Source organism: Balaenoptera physalus, assembly GCF_965194825.1.
Source record: "Balaenoptera physalus genome assembly, chromosome: 5".
NCBI lineage: Eukaryota > Metazoa > Chordata > Mammalia > Artiodactyla > Balaenopteridae > Balaenoptera > Balaenoptera physalus.
Window position 1 is genome coordinate 52,093,515 of NC_138884.1, and position 18,267 is coordinate 52,111,781.

Below are 18,267 nucleotides of genomic sequence, written 5' to 3' on the forward strand. Positions count from 1 at the left end.
GAAGTCCTCAAAACTACATATGATGCGGTTTCTATTCATAGGAAAATAGTAATCTTACCCTGAGCAATGAAGTTCCTCTCAAACTTCTGCAGAAATTCCAAGTAAAGCAGATCATCTGAGGTAAGGGCTTCTTCTCCAACTACGGCTTTCATGGCCTGCACATCCTTACCAATAGCATAGCACGCATACTAAAGAGAAAAGAAGGTTTACATGAACCTTTATAAATGGTAACGGTACTCTGGGCTATATAAGTGTATTGCTGTAGCTATCTTCACAGTATTTCACATTATTTCCAAACATAATTCACATATGCAAGTACTGGAAAGACTTTATTATACAGTAGTCTCACTAAGAAAGGAGTCTTCAGGCATGCAATACATAGACATTACTAACACTCTACAAAAAATACACTCCCTCAATATATCAATGAGCTTCCATTTTGTAGAGCATTTAAAAATCACAACTTACACAATAGGAGAAATCCATCTCTAAATTCTATTCAAAAAAAAATATCTGTGTTATCAGTAGGTTTATTTATCATTTCTACTTTAAGGTCAAATGTATTTTTCTTTAATTATGCTTGGTATACAATCTCAGGACTATAGAAACCAAGGATTTCATAGAATATACACAGCTGTATCCCTTAGCGTTCTGGTGATTGCCTAATATGTTAAACAAAAAATTAGTTAGAATAGTCTTTCAGAAATACTCTATAATAAAGGTTACTACTAAAAACTTAATCGTCTTATGCCTTTTTTATTTAAAAACTACCTCATACAGCATTAGAGGTGGGTTTCAAGCATGTGATCTTTAATCTTTGTCATGAGCAGTTATCCTTATGAAAAAGACTGTTTGGCTCTAATGAATGTTTCTGTATTCCAGTCTTCTGTATTATATATTCTATATTAAAATTCTACTTTGATGGGGGGAGAAGAAAAGTGATATGGAAGAAAGACAAGAGGTATAAGACAGCAGAATGAACTGAGAAAGTATTCATTTCTTTAAACACAATCCTGGAGAAAACATACGTACCAGCTGGTTAGATACATCGGCATGATCCTTTCTGGTCATACCTTCTCCAATAGCCCACTTCATTCACCGAGACAACGAGGGCAGCACATTAATAGGCGGGTAAATCTTGGGTAAAAGGGGAAGGGGGAAAATATTATATTGAAGTACAAAATTCAAGCTTTACTGGTAGTAAAGGAGGATTTTGAAACTCATTTTTATTGCTTAAATTGCATAAAACTGCTACATTTGTTTCCTAGATGATTCCTAATATCTCTTCCTGGTAAGAAAAGGAAGTAAGAAACATTTTACAGGTTAAGATTTCTTTTTGAGAATCAAATCCAAAAAGTAAAATCTACAAAACAGTACAAGATTCTATTAAAAACCTGAATTTTCAACATCTGCCTACAATAGCAAATCCAAATGGTCTTCTGAATTCTGACTCATAAAATCACACATAAAAAGATTAACAAGAATTTCACCTAAAGGCTGATATCAGAAGCTGGCATCTACTAAAGAACCAATACAAAATCTGTTTTTGATTATTCAGTCATAAAAAAGAATGAAACCTTGCTGTTTGCAACATCATGGATGGACCTTTAGGGCACTATGCTAAGTGAAATAAGCCAGACAGAAAAAGATAAATACCATATAATCTCACATATATGGGACCTTAAAAAACAAAAAAATGTCAAGCTCACAGATAGAGAACAGACTGGTGGCTGCCTGAGGCAGGGGATGAGTGAGCCAAATGGGTGAGGGAGGTTAAAAGGTACAAACTTCCAGTTATAAAATGAGTAAGTCATGGGGATGGAACTTTCACAGCATGGTGACTATGTACGTTAATAATACTGTATTGCATATTTAAAGGTAGCTAGAAGAGTGGCTCTTCAAAATTCTCATCACAAGAAAAAAAGTGCTGTAACTATGTGAGGTGGTGGATGTTAAGTGGACTTATTGCGGTGATCACTCTGCAACATATACAAACATCAAATCATGACATTGTACACCTGCGACCAATGTAATGTTACATCAATTATACCTCAATTAAAAAAATTTTAACAATAAAAGACAAAGAAAAAACTCTGAAAAATCTGTTCTTGTATTAATAACAAAAGTGTGTGTGTTTAACAACGGGTGGGATCTAAAAACACTCCACGGAATAATGGAAACTAGACCCAGAGTTTTGTCCAGAGAGTAGTGAGAAAAGCAGTTTCCCAGCAACACAGGCTGACCTGAAGGAGGCTAGTACAGATACTTAGAAGGCCTTAAATGCCAATTAAGCACCTGAATAGGTCCACGTGAAAGTTTTCAAACTTGCTATTTCTATTATTGTTTTTAACAGCAGCATCATTCTTATCCTGCAAATAAATCTCATTTTTTAACGAAGGAGTTAGAGTGGCTAGAGTTCTGCATTCTTTTCTCTACCAGAATAATTTTTATTGTTTTATATATTATTATTATATGTGACCTGGAGGGAGTCACTCACTCTTTGAGACCTTGTTACAGGGAAGAACCAAATCTGACTACACGGTGGATCTGTTTCTTTTACTTTAACCTTTGCCTTCCGCTGCTTTTGTTCACTAAAAGGATACATAATGGCCTGCCTCTGGGAACCCTGTTCCTCTGTCTGAATGTTAATCCAAAGTGCCTTTGTTCAGAGAAACATACGGACTCTGTCCACCTGTGGATGGCTGCAATTAAAAAGAAATTAACACATCCCCTCCCTGAGGCTGGCCATTCCAGGGGATATTCGCAAAACTTATGGCCCTTTTACTTTACCTCCTCATCTCCTCCCCATCTCTGTGCTATAGAAGAAACTGGCATCCAAACCCCGATAAGATGGTTATTTTGAGACTTTAGTCTGCCGTCTTCTCGGTCTGCTGGCTTTCCGAATAAAGTCGTATTCTTTCCCTCAATGCGTCATCTCTGATTTATTGGCCTGTCGTGGGGCAAGCACAGCGAGCTTGGACTCGGTAACAACCTTAGTTTATCCGGATGCGGGTGCTTTGTACCAGGTGAACTCTAAAGTTTTCCCTTCTGTAGATAAGTTTACCTCAACACGTTCCAGAAGGGAAAAGAATAATCTCTCCTTCTGCTTGATTAAAGTAAGCAAACATCTACCTAAAGTGCACTTAAAATATTTGCTTTCCAGACATTTAGGTAATATATTCCGCCATGAAAATCTCAAGTTGTGGTCAATGTGTTGGAAAAAGTATGCACTTAATCAGTATTTCCAGTTTGGGTTTATGGCCTCTTGGTGGAAACAAGTCAGGAGAGTCAAAAGCAGAAAGAGATAACCATCTCCGTGTGTCCCACCACCTTCTCCTACAGCAAGAGGGAACCCACCTGCCCCATGGCTGAGCACAACTACACCACACAGGAACTCACAGCGCCTGGCCCTGAAATAATCCGAACCCCAGGGCCAATGCAGATCTGTGAAACTGGGTCCTAAATGCTGCTTTTAATTGACATGCTTTTGTTATCTGTATTGTTTAGACAGCTGCAACGTAAGCATGATAGAAATATTATTGAAATCAAGTATTTTTCAAACACATTGCTAAAGTTATAGGCTTTTACTTTTTTTTTTTCCCTCCTGCTTGAAATATTATTAATCTAGGATGGAACACAGCTCACCCTTCCTGTGCAGCAAAAGTACAGCTCAAGTTTCTCAATACTCTTTCGTTCCCAATCTTTCTAAATGATCAGGAAGAAAACATTTTAGAAGACATCTGGGAACATATCTTTTGCTGGCAAAGATGTTGAAAACAGAGAAAAAGTCAGAAAAAAATTACTTCCAGTGACATCAAGACCGTATTTTGAAATTGTTACCGACCAGGGTTCTTGGCGTCCTTAAACAATAAAAATTGATCAAAGGCCAGACAAGAAATTCAGGCAAGGCTTTATTGGGGCCCCTGCTGCAGCAGGGGGGAGCGAGAACAAACAACAGGTTCCTTTGCTTGCGTGCTCCCTAAGCGGGGGCGAGCTTGCTGCTTATATGGCAGTGGTCCCCAAACCTTTTTGGCACCAGGGACCGGTTTCATGGAAGACCATTTTTCCACGGACCGGCAGGGGGTGGGGTGGGGGGATGTTTCAGGCAGTAATGTGAGCGATGGAGAGCAGGAGATGAAGCTTTACTCTCTCCCCTGCCACTCACCTCCTGCTTCCTACCAGGCTGTGGCCTGGGGGTTGGGGACCCCTGTTATATGGCGTGAGGGCAGGGGTGTGTCCAGGGGTCGGGCCAGAAGGGTGGCTTAGGTGGTTTGCCCACCGCTTAGGTGGTGTTGTGTGCAGGCGGCACGTGCAGTACCCTGCTTTTGCTCTGGGATCTTCAAAAGTGGCAGTTGGGTTTTTTGGTCTCTTTGTATCTTTTGTCCAGAATTTGCCCCAACTGGGCATGCACGTCGTTATTTTTAGTCCCATACAGTTTCTTTGTTATTTTGTTGCTCGAGGAGAGGTGTGTCGAGGTGCAAGCACTGCAACACTGCAGCAAAGGGCCCCAGGTCCCAGCAAAGGGTCCCAGGTCCCAGCCTGTCTCAAAATCAATATATGGCTGTTGAATACAATACTAGAACACTGCAAATAAAAGTATGTTATTTGATACATGGCACAAATTTAGTTCTGACAAATGAATTGGCTTCTAAACTTCAAGAGTAACACAAAAGAAGAAAATGAAGTATGCTTAGTGTTATTAAGGAATGCCTCAAAGGAGTGCTGGGTAGTGGGCATATTCTATTAGCAGCTTCAAGGAATTAAATAAATTAATGAAATTAAAGGAATTAAAGTATTTAACTGTGAGTCTAGACTGTTTTAGGACTACTGGGAGAATAGCACTAACCCAGTGGCCTCCTGTATATGTTGAAAATAGTAATATGCAAATTGGGTCATTTGTACAAAATTTAGGAAGATTTCTCATTAAGAAGTTCCATTGACTTAAAGTGATACCAATATGTGTTTAGTTCAACATTAAACTACTTCAAATGGTAGGGAATTCCTTTAACCTACTGTTATGTTGAAGCCCTAACCCCCAGTACCTCAGAATGTGACTGTATTTGGAGAAAGGGTCTTTAAAGAGGTGATTAAGGTAAAAGGAGGCCATTAGGGTGGGTCCTAATCCAATCTGACTGGCGTCCTTACTAGAAGAGGAAATCTGGACACAGAGAAGCACCAGGGAAGTGTGCACACGGAGGAAAGACCATGTGAGGACACAGCAAGAAGACAGTCATCTGTCAGCCAGGGAGAGAGGCCTCAGAAGAAACCAACCCTGCCAACACCTCGATCTGGGACTTCCAGCTACCAGAACTGTGAGAAAATAAATTTCTGTTGTTTAACCGTCTGAATGTGGCATTTTGTTACTGCAGCCCGAGGAAAATAATACTCTTAGCTTCTGAATTGGCCTGTGGTGGCCTTGCTGAGTGACTTGGATCGGTGAGTCCCTTCCGGCTCAGCCACAATCCGTTATACTCATGACCCTCAGGGTCTCACAAGGTTTGTATGCTGGGTGGGTGCCATGTTCGCTACCACTCTCTAAGTCTGCCTTATTTCCAAAGTAGTTTAAGTTTCTCCTCAGACCATCACTGACCAGTCTAGTTCTGGCAAGCAGAAGGCACTCGGTGGCATTGTTGAAATTCAGGAAGTTTTCAAGTTTAATTGTGTCTGCCAGTTGAATTCCCGGAAGAGTTTGTGTCTGAGAAGGACCACGATGGTACCTCCTAGCTAACTCAGACCATCCTTAACCACATTCCACACCGTCCGTGCCTAACAGACACTTGTCCACTGACTCAATTTTCAGGGCCAATTGGTCATTTCTAGGCCTTTCCATTCTTTCTAGCGCAGGCTCCTTGTTCTCTCCTATAGAGAGGGCCAGTCCAGAGGTGTCCTCTATGAGCCATCGCTCTTAAGGACTCAGGGAAATCACCCTGAGTCCTTATTTTTGAAATGTGGCATCACTTATTTTTGAAATGTGACAGATTAAGCGCCTTACTAGGGAATGACCATTTCTTAGGTAATGAATGAAGGGCCTTGGTCGTGCCCTCCTCAGGAGCAGAGCCTCCAGAGCTTCAGAAGGACTTGGTGTGTTCTGTCCACCTTAGCGCAGGACCATGCTGGTACTGTCATGTAAGAAACTAAGGGTGTTAAATCAGATCATCTTATTAAAATAATAGAATATAAGATTGAAGGTAAGAAAGACTGAAGGAAAGGAAGAAAAAAAATCAGAACCAAAAGAGATAAGAGTGATAACATCGCAGGCCTGAGTCACCATCCTGAGAAAGGCTTGCTGGTGTCTAGGCACCTGAATTTTGGGAGGGCTTTCACCACTCCCAGAATTGATAAGAGTGGCTCACTGCTGCCTAAGATGTTTATGCAAACAATGTGGTTGGTGCTGAACACTTGCTTTCCTTCTGGAATCTGGGATTTTGATATGTACCAGGGAGAGGGTGCCTACATGACCATCCCCCATAAAAGCCTGGGCTCCTAGGCTGAGGCTAAACTTCCCTGGTTGGCAACATTTCACACATGTTGTCCTCATCGCTGGAGGACTTAAGCGTGTCCTGTGTGGTTCCACTGGCAGAGGACTCGAGGGAACTTGCCTCTGGTTTCCTCCAGACTTTGGTCCACTTGCCTTTTCCTTTGTTGACTGTACTTTGTGTCCTTCTGCTGTAAGAAATCACAGCTGTGAATATAACCCTAGGCTGATTCCTATGAGTCCTTCCAGTGACTCATGGAGCCTGGGAGTGGCGTGGGGGACCCCAATACAGGAGTGATCACGGAGAACTGCCAGAGGCAAAGAACCCAGAGTGGAATGCAGCCTGGAGACATTCCCTATAGGACACAAGTCACCTCCATGAGAACTGCACAGAACAAGCTCTTAACATAGCGTCCTCCTTTCCACCTGTCACAGATGGGCCTTTCATAATAACAGGAGATCTGTTCTGCATTTCCACACTTTCAAGTAACAATCACAGGTCACAGGAAGACGCGTGACACAACATACTTATATATTCCAAGCGCTTTATCTAGTAACAGGGCAACTCTACGAGGCTTTCTCAAGATTTGGCTCTTTCGGTGATTTCATTGCTTCTGAGAATGAGATGATTATCTTGCGCTCAATAAAACATACAAACAAATAAATGTGTTAATGTCTGTACTAACTGTTAGATTTGGGTAGACTAGTATAGGCTATGTGTGGTAGGATTAATTCTTAGATTTGCCAAAGTCCAAAAGAAGAGAACCAGGTAAGCATCAAACTTCACACTTGTCATCACAAGAAAAAGAATGTGTAACAATGTGAAGTGATGTTTGTTAACTAAGCTTATTGTGGTAATCATTTCACAATATATACATACATCAGATCATTCTGTTGTACACTTTAAACTTACACAGTGTCATGTGTCAATTACGTCTCAATAAAACTGGAAAATAAATTTCACGCTAATGGTAGACATCTTGAACAAAAATTCCATTTTTAAATAATTTGTGAGGAAGAGTGAAAGCCACTGAACAACTAAACCCTTCTGAGACATTCCGTATGGATTTTTAACCTCTTTCAAGAGGCTAACTGTCCATTTTAATATTAGGGAAAAGTAGACAATCCTGCAACAGTGGAATGAAAAATTCCTCCATTCAAAATTTTCTTCTCAAATCAGAATATTTAGATTTATCCTACACTGTGTTTGTAAGGGAAACATACTTACTACCACAAGATTTTGCTCTCATTTATGCAAAAAATAGTAGCTCTCTTACAGTGTTTGTCACAATTTCGATTTCAGAGGAAGTGTTAACTTACATAGGATTTAGCCAAATATGTTTAAAAATATGTCAAGATTGGGACTTCCCCGGTGGTCCAGTGATTAAGACTTTGCTTTCCAATGAAGGGGGTGCAGGTTTGATCCCTGGTCAGGGAGCTAAGATCCCACATGCCTCAGGGCCAGAAAAGCAAAACATAAAACAGAAGCAATATTGTAACAAGTTCAATAAAGACTTTAAAAATGGTCCATATGAAAAAGCTCTTTAAAAAAAATATGTCAAGATCAAACAGCTGTTTTTAAACTAATTGTGTATTTAAAGCTCTTTTGGTAGTTTTAGTGACAAAATAGAGATGCTTTTTAAATTTGAGTTAGCAATACTGTTAAACCAAAATGATTAAGGTCATACGGTTCACACTGTAATTTCAAAATTAACTCTTACACAAGAGAAGTTAATCTTAGAATAGGACAAAGAAATATATATTTGAAAACTAAGTTTAAGTAAATGTCAAATAAGTCCTTTGCAACATATAATTGCCATTTCATAAGAAAAGTAAAAGGCTGTGTGTTAGTCAGAGCAGAGGTAAGACAATTCTCCATGGGCTTCTCACATTTCTGCACATCTTACAAACAGAAGCACCGACAGCCCTTTATGCTCAGCTATCTTTCCAAGGATGTTTATATAGAAAACAGCCTTGTAAGATAATGTCTTCTTCCAGAGGTAAGGGCAAGCATGCTTACCTCCCAAAAGATTCTGATTCCCTGAACTCTTGTATTATAACCCACTGTGTGTGCAGGCATCCATCTGGGCCTAGCCACACAGCCCCTGTGTGACTCAGGGTCAAGGAGAACCAAGGCAAATATTCGGATGCCCATGCTGGCTGCAGTGGTTTATGAGTAACCAAGTAAGTAATAGAGTCCTTTGTTTCTGACCCATAAGTCTTCTGTCTTCTACCTGCATCCATGGAAAACGGCAGCTTAACTTGTTGCAAATAGGGCAAAATCTCAGATACTCCAAAGTTCTGGATGGAAAGATTAAAGTTCATCTCTCAGAAGACTTACTATAGAATGCATATGAAAAGGTCTATGACTAAATAATCTATTTATTTCAGGTCACTATGCAAACATTTATATATTTTAACATATTGATCTGCTCAATATGTTAAAATATATATGTATGTTTGTGCTCTTTTGTTTTTTATTGATGCATGATTAGAAATTCTTCTTTGTTTCCTTTTTAAAAATGGTATGTATTGCATTGTTTTTTGATAGAAAATAACAATGAAAAAAAATGTAGTCTGTGGTCTCACTAGTCAGAAAATCCCTGGTGACCTAAAAAATAAATAATAGACATAGGCACACTTGGCTAGAAAATTCAAATAGTACAGAAAAGCTTAAGGAACACAGAAGCCACTCTTTCCAACCCAGCACCAACTTAACCATTTTTATGGCTTATTAAAATTGTCTGGGCTTTCCTGGTGGCGCAGTGGTGGAGAGTCTGCCTGTCGATGCAGGGGACACGGGTTCCAGCCCTGGTCTGGGAAGATCCCACATGCCGCGGAGCAACTAGGCCCGTGAGCCACAACTACTGAGCCTGCGCGTCTGGAGCCTGTGCTCCTCAACAAGAGAGGCCGCGATGGTGAGAGGCCCGCGCACCGCGATGAAGAGTGGCCCCGGCTCACCGCAACTGGAGAAAGCCCTCGCACGGAAACGAAGACCCAACACAGCCAAAAATAAATAAATAAATAAATAAATAATTAAAAATGAATATCTGCTTAAAAAAAATTGTCTTTTACTTCTGCATTTACTGCTTCCCATAAATCCTTTCTTTTCAGATTTTCTGGTAGGAAACTCCACAATCTAAGACAGGGAAGGCATCAGGTTCCTGGTTTAGGCACGGTGGCCACCATCCCTCTGCCATGAGATCCTTCTCATCATTAACAATGTTCTAGGGAAGCTGCAGCTTAGGTTCCAGGCACTGGGGGAAACGTAAGCAAATACTTCCTCCTTCCTCTTCCCAACAGGGAAGTGTGCTGGGCCCACAAGACTCCAGTCCCTGTCACCTGGGGACACCCTCCCCTTTTCTCTTCCAAAAGGGAAAGAGAAAAAGATCTACCATGGCCATCGTTAATCTTCTGAAGAGCAGATCAGGAGCTTATTTTTGCTTTAACCATGTAGAAGCAGGATCAACTGAAGTCACTATTGTGAACTGATTACCATTCATTTTTAATTAAAATGTGACATAATAAAAAGCATGCATCTCGTTAACTATATGTCACATTTGCTCAGCTCTAAATTTTGCTACACCATATTCTATTCATGTAATTTCAGTCTTTGAGTTTGTTTCTGCAGTAAAATTTCCACCTACATAAAATTTAACAGAATTGAAGAAACATGTTATGTGTACAGCCAGGTCTTTATCATTTCAAAATGTTTATATCCATACTTCAGTATGCTTTGATGATCTTATTTTTAACCTCAGAGTACAGGTTGGACTCTTTAGATATGCAGATTAATCTATGATCTTGCGATTTCAGAGTCACAGGCAATGATGGTATCATTCACCAACCAATTGCTAGTGTCAGGAAGCAGACTTTTCTTCTGCCCTATTAGGTTTAGTAATTAGAGGCCTGCAAATTAAAATGACAAAAGATAGTTTAACAGGAGAAGAAGTTTATTCATATATATGGGAGCTAACAAGAGAAGTAACTATCTCACTAAATGTTTAAAGTTAGAGGTTTATATATCTAACTTAGCAGAGAAAAGGAAAGTGGAAGAAAGGACTTCTATTCTTTTAGAAGAATAAATGAACGATAAGTAATTTTGTGATTATTTTGTGTCTGCACGTTCAAGGGGTCTTTCCTTCTTCTATGCGAATCTCCCCAGAGAGGGGATTTGTGGTAGGTTTACTCTTGATTTCTCTCCTGGGAGTAGACCTGTCTTGAAGAGGGAATCATAGAAGCCTCATTTCTCAGAAATGTCTGCTTTTCGTCAAATAAGGAAAGCTCTTTCTGCATCTGTTGATTCCCAAATGTTTTGAGCTTAAAATAATCTCCATACCAACTCTGAGGGTCCAACTGGGTCTCTAGGCATTCCTCCCTATATGTCCTCACTTGTAATGCTGTGAGGCAGTGCCTACTCTACCTTGTACAGATAAGGAAACTGGCTCAGAAGGACTCAGTTACCTGCCCCCGGTGAACAACTAGCCAGTTTCAGAGCTGGATTATTACAAGGGACATCTGAATCCATGGCCCAGCCTCTTAGCCCTTTGAGACATGATCACTCAAGAGATCTTAGAGGGCTTCCCTGGTGGTGCAGTGGTTAAGAATCCGCCTGTCAAGGCAGGGGACACGGGTTCGAGCCCTGGTCCGGGAAGATCCCACATGCCGCAGAGCAACTAAGCCCGTGGGCCACAGCTACTGAGCCTGTGGGCCACAACTACTGAAGCCCACATGCCTAGAGCCCGTGCTCCGCAACAAGAGAAGCCACTGCAATGAGAAGCCCGTGCATTGCAACGAGGAGTAGTCCCCGCTGGGTGCAACTAAAGAAAGCCCATGCGTGGCAACAAAGACCCAACACAGCCAAAAATAAAATAGAACAACAACAAACGTTTAAAAAAAATAAGAGCGATCTTAGAGCTCATGTGATCCAACCCTCTTTATGCTATAGAATAAATTTGTTTACCTCACTGTCAATCACTAAATCACTAAATGGGGGGTCTTGGACAATTTTCTCAGCCCATTTGTGTCCCGGTTTTTCCATCTGTAAAATGATTACAGTACTCACTTCAGAAGCATGCTTTGAGGAACAGTGCCAGGCACATAGTAAGTGCTAAGTATCTGCTCTTATTATTATTTACTTTATAGACATCAACGCATTCTTATAAAATATTCCAAGACTAAGTGTACAGAATAAAACATGTAAATCATCTCTTACCCACCTGCCCACCCTCTTCCCAGGGGTCACCATCAGTGGATGTGTTTCTAGTCCTTTACCATCATAGTCATACCTATTTTTAATCTGTGCAAACACTCATGAGCTGTCTTCATGCATTTTAAGAGAAATGGAATCATATTTTGCAAATTATTCTCCAACCTCCTGTTTCCATTTAAACCACTCAAGTCTTATAGATCTTTCCATGTCAGAACATCTCAGTGTTGCTCATTCTTTTTTAACAGCTGCATGGTGTTATACTGAATGGACTTAAAATGATGTACCCTTCTGATATTGATAAGCTTCTAGGCAGTTGTGGGGCTTTTGGTTTTGTTTTTTTCATGTAGCTAGACAAGCCCTTAGTGATTATAGACATGTGGAAAAGCTAAAGAGAGCATGTTGTTCCAGAAAAGTTCACATTAATATACAGCAGAGACTCTTCTCTCATGATTGGCTTCGTGTCTCTCCAGCTCTGATAGATAATATCATCTAAACAAACATTTGGGGTTTTTTTTTTACCCATTTCTAGTGGGGCTGCACTTTTGGTTCCCTAACAACTTGCAGCTTCTGATCTGGGCAGAGTGAAGAACAAAAATAAAGGTGATGGTGGAGCTTGTGCCTAGGATGACACCCACTGGACTGAGATAATGAAACAGCCACTGAATGATGCACGTTTGACCCTGGGGATGTCAGAGGTTCCTAAGGGAGCTTTTAATGGGCTAGTATCACAGGGTCACTTTTTAAAAACAGGTTCTACTTAAGTGGGACTGCATCTTTCTGCATGTTTCTTTCTACCATCCTAGTTTCCTTCCAAACCAACGGGATGACAGACCATGCTACAATAACATGAACATGTCGGTTTACATGAGGGAGCAGGGAGTTTACCCTTATCTGGGGAATTCTGAAATAGAGACTCCTGGAGGCACTATTTCTACCTGAATGTTTTGCACACTGCTAACTAATCACTTCTTAACTGCATGAGAGAGGAGTTTTTCTATGTACCATTTCAAATCAGAATCCGATGGTATTTTACCATTAGGCAACAAAACATCAGCAGTTTCCAAAATTTAGTGAAATTTACAATAATTGAAAAAAAATTTTGTGCTAGCAAAAGTATCCAAGAGAGAAGAATCCAAGCCAGGAGCAAATACATTATCAAATTATTCATGAAATAATAATGATAATGATGTTGTGTGTTTGTGGAGAGCTTCCCATAAATGACGCCCTGAGCCAAGCACTTGGCTTAGATCACCTCACTTAATTGTCTCGACAGCGTAATCACTCTCACCTAAATATGAATTCAATCAGTCTGACTGGTTGAAATGCAAGGAAGAGTTCACTGATGTTCCCTGGTTTATAAAGAAAACTGCTTGTTATTACTTCTCTTCTGGATTATTTCACAGACATTAGATCGAAGTTTTAGAAGAAAATTCCCCATTTTAGTTTAGCAGATCTTCCCATGTTTTTATCATGTCTTAGCTATAAAAATTTCAGAAATGCAAATATAGAATGTAATATAATATAATATACTCTTTACAAATAAGTAAAAGCAAAGATTTATCTCATTCACAAAAATGCTAAAAAAGCAAGATAGCAGAATTAATGCTTTAAACTTACTTAACACCTGACTACTACAGGCTACTACAGATGAATAAACGTCTATAGAAGACAAACTACAGGGACTCCCCTGGTGGCGCAGTGGTTAGGAGTCCGCCTGCCAATGCAGGGGACACGGGTTTGAGCCCTGATCCACGAAGATCCCATGTGCTGCAGAGCAACTAAGCCCGTGCGCCACAACTACTGAGCCTGTGCTCTAGAGACCGCAAGCTCTGCAACATGAGAAAGCCACCGCAATGAGAAGCCCGCGCACTGCAACGAAGAGTAGCCCCCGCTCGCCTCACTATACAGAAGGACTATATGATGAACAGCATCAAATTTATAATCACTGGGCAAACCATGAGGTACGATTTGAAATATACTAGAAATAGCAGTGTCTTTCAAAATATCCCTTCTAGTCTTCCCCATAGTGTCTAAGGGGGCACCATGGCATTGAAATATTGATTTACTGTGAATCTCAAAGACTTTTCAATCTTAAGAAGTGTCTTTCTGAAATGGAACTACCCTTTGTGGCATTCTTTTTTTTAAAAAATTAATTAATTAATTATTTTTTAAAATAGATCTTTATTGGAGTATAATTGCTTCACAATACTGTGTTAGTTTCTGTTGTACAACAAAGTGAATCTTTCAAGTCAGGGTCTCTCATCCGTTTATTCATCCAACAATATTACTTGAACCACAATTGCCAGCAGGCGCCGTGTAAGGCTCTGAAGAGGATGGGAGACAGAGGCAGAGCTTTCCTAGGAAAGCTCACATTTTCACCTCCTTTATTTTCACCTGAGAGCAGCTGACACAGAAAGAGCAGGAGAAAATGTTGATGTCTGAGTAGGTAAGAGGGAAAGGACAGAACACTCTCTTTGACCGCCTTACTATGAGCTGCCATGGGCTGGCTCTGTGGACAGAACATAAAACATGTGGAAAGACTGTGCTGGGGTAAGTGGTTTCTACATGGACTATTTCTAAGACAGTGTTATGCTCTTACAATTTCTCACTTTCATTGTATAACTGTCTCTGCTCTGAGTACATTTCAGAGAAAAATCTTAGGTGAGCATTCAAGTAAAGCAATGAAAATGTACTGCAGTGTGATCAAGCGGGTATTTTAGCGATTTATAATTATGCCTCTAACATATAAAATGCTCTACACTTCACAAGTTGGGCTTGTTAGGAGGCAGATAAATTCATGAATGTGTGCAGTCTCTATTATATTTCTATCCTGGACTATTTTACTTAAAGATTTATATAGCTGCATAGGAGGTGATTTTAAGAAAAATACTTGGACTACTTTTTCGTGTTAAATACTCACTACAAATATTGTAGGAATATTCAAAGATAGAATTCTTCTGTTCACCTCCTGTCTTGAAGAAGCTTTTACTTGGTGTTTTTGAGTGACATAAAGTCTCTTTGCCTTTGTGTTTGAAAGTGACATAAGTGTGGTAGGTGTCCTGATACAAGGATGGCATTTTCGGTTCCGTGCCTGTCTCTCAAAGGTTCAATGAAGCACAGAGGAGCAGGTGACTTCCTTACTGTTTCTCTGTGGGCTCTGCCTGTCCTATCACTGAGTCTGCCTGTCATCCTTGTGCAAATGGGCAGGCAGTTTACAGGCCCCATGGGGTCTGTGTCCTGGCTTCAATGTTGGACCCATTAGGAGAGCCCTGGGGGGCCATATGAGTTGCCCACAGGGTCCTACCTGAGCTCAGGGGAGCAAAGGTGGAGATTGAGGGCAGTGAGAGCTCTCAGCACCGCTGCCCCTCGGCTCCCTCCCTGGAGGTAGTGATGAATGCCCAGACCTAAGAGCCTTCTGTCCATGTTTGCTGCACATACAAACTTAGTGAGGCAGTGATGAATTTGTGGAGAAAACAATATTTTTTTAAGTCCAAAGAACTAAATTAGAGTTCCTGACCTGTTGTGATTCCAACTTTGTATACATCTCTTAATCTCCATGAACCTCCATTTTTCTGCGCAAAAGAGAGGTAACAGTGATTGCCCTGACTACCTCCACGATGGAAGATGTATTGGTGTTTTATGTACAATGAAAAACTATACAGGAGTTCCATGGCCGATGGTTTGTAGAATGAGGCAAGGTAGAATAAAAACAGTGACAGAAGGAACAAAAACAGAAAGACGGGGTGTTCTTTTCTTGTTAAACAATAATGAATTCACTGAGGAGTCTGAAAAGTTCCAGGAGCTGGGTGCTGCAGAGCCCAGCGGACACCATGGAAACCTCAGCAGGATGTCCAGTGTTTCAATGTTGCATCACCGTTAACTAATAGGAAGCCAGTTTCCTCTCCCTAACTTTCGGAGAACTAAGGATTGTATATTTTGGAAAATAAGGTTGAAAGTGAGAATAAAGAGTGAAGATGATTGGATTGTAAATTTTGTTTTAAATTTCCTATTTTCCTGCTGCCTCAACACCCAGGGGACCAGGTGCGTGGGTGTGCCCAGGCTGGTTCCTGCCGCAAGATTCCCTTTTTGCCCTCCCCGACTGTGACCTAGACATTCCAAGAAACAATGAAATCTCCTCAAGCCTTGTTTCTGCTCCACCCAGACTTGCCCAAGGTCCTCACTCTCTCTCGACTCCCCACCTGCTAGGTGGCTGCTGAATGGTGAGGTGCGCCCTGTCTTCTCCTCTAGGACCTGTGAGTATAATAAACCCTGTAATTTCTTCTGCAGAAATATTGCAGTGGCCCTTAAAGACCCTACAAGGGGGACTTACTCCCCCATTTACAATGATACTGGCAGCAAATGGAATTTTAATTCCAAATGTATGCAGTTTGGGAAAGCTAGATGATTTCCTATACAGACTATCTAGAAGGTTCTGTTGGCTCCTAGACACCCAATAAGCTATTAGAGAGTCTGTTTCCCGGACCTTGGCTCACAATAGCTCAGTTTCTCAGGCCCCATCTTTATTTTCATCCTCCCCATTTACACTGGCGCTTAGGACTGTCAGCCATGGTTTATGACTAATAAAACCCTATTGTGTAAAATGCACTAGAGTGAGGACTTTGCACAACAGGTGATTTAGGCATAAGAAGCTATCCTTCTGCTATATTCTTTTAAAATACTGAATCATTTTTTAAAACATGAATTACAAGCTGTCAGGGATGTCAGTCATGTACACGCAGATATGCAACTAAAATTGTGCAGGTGTATCCCTCAGATTGTTTAGTGCTTACAGTTTATTTTTGAAAGACATTTTGTGCTAAGTGAATGTAATCTAACATATAATTTTGGTATGTTTTACGAAAGGGACAATCATACTTCTCACTATTATCATTTAATTAATATGAAAAGAGTTAGTTTGGCTTTTGCTCAATTTTGAATATGATTTTTAAATCTCATTTTATTAATTTAGATGAACTATAGAACTATGGTATATCATAGTATCAGCAATTCAGAAATCCTCAATGCAGTTTAACTTTCAACCTGTTCCAAGAGGATTTAAGGGCATCGTAATGTCCCAGGGCTGTAAAAATTTGCTTGTGGATGTATTAACGATACGTTTATCTCACATACAACTTTTCAGTCTTAGAATGAATGGTTTTTGTGAATTAAAAATTATTCTGCAAAAATTAGCATAGCTGTCCTTGCCTTTAAGCATCACTCTGGTGAGCTGGTATTAGGAATAATGAGAAGAAACTTGTATCAACCCTGCCCCCCACCACTGGTTAAACTACAATATGCTCTATACACCGTGAATCACTTCTTTTAAGAAAGTTACCTTATGAGATGGCAGCTGCTTATACCTGGAAATGTAGAAAATACTTCACTCACAACGTTTACGGAGACTAACTGATGAGGAAACACCCAAGGCAGAGACAAATGAGACGGAGCTGTGTGCTCAGGGATGCACAGGCTGGGATGCAGGAACCGAAACTAGCACCAAGTGGCCCCTGACCTGACGTGATTCTGCAGGGAATTGCAGCAGATACGTTTGCTAGGAAATCAGGCAATGCTCAAGGAGGAGGAGGCTGCAGATTTGTAATTTAATAACGAGGAATTTAAACTGTTGCCACAAGAGGAGGGGCATTTCTGGTAGAGCAAACCTCCATGCAGAGGCCTGGACTTGGAAGAAGGCGGTACACTCTCCCGACAAGCAGGATGCTGGGTGGAACTTGGCTGAAGTTTAGGAAACAGGATGGTGAGAAGAGTCTGGGGAGTCAGGTCAGGGCCACTCTGTGAGGGGCCCTGAGTGTGAGAGTAAGGAAGGGAGACCGCAGTCCCCAGGCAAGGGGGTGCCCAGGGAGGCACGGGGGAGAGGGGGGAATATGCCCACCTTCTCTGGGGGAAGATGCCTCCCCCCTCCCCAGGCCCCACAGGGGTGGGAGGCGAGGCTGGGGGATTTGCTTCAGAACACAGACGGGAATCTATTGTTATAGACTGTATCTGAAATGAAGAAAATTAGTAATCAGTAATGAGTTAAAATAGAGATCATTTCATTTGGAATTAGACAAATCCTTAAAAGGTGCTACATACACATGGAAGTTCATTTATCTTCTGGTACAGAGTCAGGTTTTGGTTTTAGTTTTGTTTGTTTTCCCTTTTTTCTAACCAGCCACAATGAAATCAGGGCTGGGGTAGAGTTCTCAGTAGCAGTGACTGCATTCCGGAGGAAGGGGCAGTGAGCAGGGTCTCACCTCCTCGCCTGGATGCAGCTCACCGAGCTCTCAGGGAGGAGGGCGAGCTCCCTGCCGTCTTCCACGGTCCCGAGCCCTCGTCCTTCTCCAGCCCGAGGTCAGAGAGGTGAGCGGTCCCTCCTTCCTCAAGGGCACAGCCCTGCCTTCCCCTCCTCAGGAGTGTCTCCTGGGATGAGCCCTGGGTGTGGGGCCCTGAGAGGCTGCCCCCGGCAGCTCCCTGCAGTACTGAGGGCTCCTCCCAGCGTTTGCCAGCAGCTTCCGTGCTGGTGCTTGTTAGGGCCGCTGGGCTGGGAGGACGTGACCCACAGAAATGTGTCATTTAGTGACTC

At 41.3% G+C, this 18,267-nt stretch overlaps 1 protein-coding gene and 1 long non-coding RNA gene across 2 annotated transcripts in view; one reads left to right on the plus strand and one right to left on the minus strand.

Moving 5' to 3' along the window:
- LOC309661506 (uncharacterized protein) overlaps positions 1 to 18,267 on the plus strand; it is a gene marked incomplete at its 5' end in the record, with an annotated part of 243,732 nt that overhangs the window by 85,950 nt on the left and 139,515 nt on the right. The window lies entirely within an intron of this gene.
- On the minus strand, positions 116 to 17,903 carry LOC309661916. The gene is made up of 3 exons (XR_014264367.1): positions 17,578 to 17,903; positions 1,033 to 1,137; positions 116 to 188 (listed from the first exon to the last, which is right to left on the minus strand). It is a non-coding gene; the product is annotated as an uncharacterized lncRNA (long non-coding RNA).